The sequence below is a fragment of the Urocitellus parryii genome, chromosome 2, assembly GCF_045843805.1.
Source record: "Urocitellus parryii isolate mUroPar1 chromosome 2, mUroPar1.hap1, whole genome shotgun sequence".
NCBI lineage: Eukaryota > Metazoa > Chordata > Mammalia > Rodentia > Sciuridae > Urocitellus > Urocitellus parryii.
In genome coordinates, this window is record NC_135532.1 from 72,187,500 (window position 1) to 72,190,503 (window position 3,004).

The window sequence follows — 3,004 nt, forward strand, 5'->3', positions numbered from 1 at the left end:
GATGTGGCTCAAGCAGTAGCTCGCTCACCTGGCATGTGCAGGGTGCTGGGTTTGATTCTCAGCACCACATAAAAATAAAATAAAGATGTTGTGAGACCAAAAACTGAAAAATAAATATTAAAAAATTCTCTGTCTCTCTTTCTCTTAAAAAATTTTTTACAATTTATTTTCTTCTTAAAAATCACTTAATCTTTTCCTACAAGTGACCAATTTCCCCTTTGTTTGTTTTAAGATAAAGTGATTTTATTAGAATATATTTGAATCCTCAAAATCAATTTTTTGATATTCAACATAGCAGTGCTTTCCAATTGTCAGGTCCATGAACATGGTATATCACTCCATTTATCTACACCTTCCTGATTTCTTTCATAATTGTTTTATCGATTTTAGCATGTAGAACTTGAACATGATTTGTTAGATTTTTATCTAAATATTTCATAACATCTGGTGCTCTTATAAATGGTATTATTTTTAAAATTGAATTTCCAAATGTTCACTGGTAGTAGATTATAACACAATTAATTATAGTATAATGACCTTTAACATTGCATTCTTTCTGAAAACATACCATTATGGTGTACAATTATAATGCATCAATTTTAAAATGTGGAAAAATAAGAAAATAAACATTTATTACTTCTCTGGGCTTTTCATTGTGTTTTTAAAATGTAAACAATCATGTATGCAAAGAGAAGCTTCTTTATTCTGTCTTTTTAATATGGATGATTTTAGTTTTGCTTTTTTGCATCATTACATTAGCTAGAATCTTCAGTACAATGTAAAATGGGTGTTGTTTTAGCAAATATCTTTCTTGGTTCCATTATTGGGGAAAGATATTAGGTCTTTCACTTATTAATAATGTTGTTAACTCTTTTTTAAAAAAAATTTGATAGATTACCTTTATCAGGTTAAGAAAGTGTTCTTTTATTATTATTTTTCTGAGTCTCTTTCTCTCCCAGAGGTACTTAATCATTGAGCTTACATCCCCAGCCATTTTTTTTTTATTTTTTATTTTGATACAAGGTCTTGCTAAGTTGCTTAGGGCCTTGGTAAGTTCCTGAGGCCAGCCTTGAATTTGTGATCCCCTTGCTTCAGCCTCCCTAATAGCTGGGCTTATAGGTGTGTGCTACCACACCCAGTCTCCCACTTTGTTTTAACTGAGACATACTATTTGTATATCTTCATGGTGTACAGAATGTAATTTGACACATGTATTCAATGTGTAATGATTATATCAAGGTAATGGACAATCCCATTTCCTAAAATATTAGTTTATTCTATGTGCTGAAACTCTCATACTTTTCTAGTTATTTTGAAATGCATCATTGTTGCAAACAATAGTTAACTTTCTGTGCTGCAGAAAACCAGAACTAATTCTATCTAAAAGTGTTTTTGTAACCCTTACCTAATTTCTTTCTGTTACTCCTTCCCTTGCCTTTCTCTTTACTTACCATTATCCCAGTCTGTTCTTCCATGAAGTCAAAATTCTAGTTTTTACAAATAAGTGAGAATATGTTGTAGCTGTCTATGTCTGGCTTATTTCACTAAGCATAAATGGCCTCCAGTTATATCCATGTTTTTTCAAATAACAGGATTTCAATTTTTTTGACTGAGTAATATTCCATAATGTACATAGACCACATTTTCCTTATCTGTTCATCTGTTGATGGACACTTTGATTCCATGTATTGACTGTTGTGAATTGTGCAGCAGTAAATATGGGCATGAAGGTATCTCTTTGATATAATGACACAATTATTATACTTCCTTTGGCTATGTACCCAGGAGTGGGGTTGCTGTATTATTTGGTAACCCTCTCTTTTCCATAGCTGCACCTGTGATGTCTTTTATGTGGGGTAGTATTTATTTGTCCAAGAGTCCTAGAGTCCAAGTAGCATTTGGCTCCTTTGGTATCCCCAAGGACAGATTGGATGGTTCTCAGTCCCAAGGCAGTGATCAGGGAGGAGATGAGTGCTGGAATGACAACAACAACAAAGGATAACTTAAGAATAAAATTAAACCACGTAAACATAACCATGGACTTGAACTTAGGCTGCAGAGACAAAAGACTTCTTTGGTTCATTGAGAACTTTTCCCTGGTGTCTTTGGAGAGACTATGTATTTCATAGTGATATGATTCTGGTTGGGGATGGGAAGAGGCAGGATTCAGGTGTCTATGAAGAAAACAGCAGTAACCATTGGTTACCATTAAGCTTTCTGTAAAGAATACTACCTTTTTATCTTGTGTTATGTCTATATTATAATAGTTTGATTATTAGTTTTGCACTTTTCACAACATTGATAACCACAAGGGAATATCATCAGCTCCATTTTATATAGAGGAAAATTAAGATATGGAGGACATGCTCAAGACCACACAGCTAAAAAGTGGTTAGCTGGGATTTGAACCTGGATATTCTTGCTCCACACTTCTCACTCGAAATTACTGTCTTGTCCTGTTGCCCACCATGCATTTGTGAGTACTCAATAAAGAAACATTAGAGTTGAACCACAGTATACAGAAAATGAACCTAACAGTTACTGAATTTTTCACCCAACAGCCACAGAGTACACATTCTTCTCATCAGCCTATGGAATATTCTCCAGGATAGATCATGCATTAGGCCACAAATCAAGTCTGAATAATTTTTTAAAAGTTGAAATAATATCATGCATATTCTCAAACCACAATGGAATAAAAGTGGAAATCAACAAAAGAATGGAAAATTTACAATTACATGGAAATTAAACAACATATTCCTAAATGACCAATGAATAAAAAAAAAATTAAGGAGAAATAAAAAGAAAAACTTTTTGCCCAGAGCTGCAGAATGCAGATGGAACTGTCTCTAGGTCCCATGGGGGAAGCCTAGGTAGCAGTGAGTCTTGTGGTACTGGTATCCATGGATCTGGGGCCTCAGGACACAGAGATGGGGCCTGGCCCAGGTCCAGAGGGACAAGTATGGTCGGCACCATGGCTTGTGTTCTAGTAGTTACAGATCTT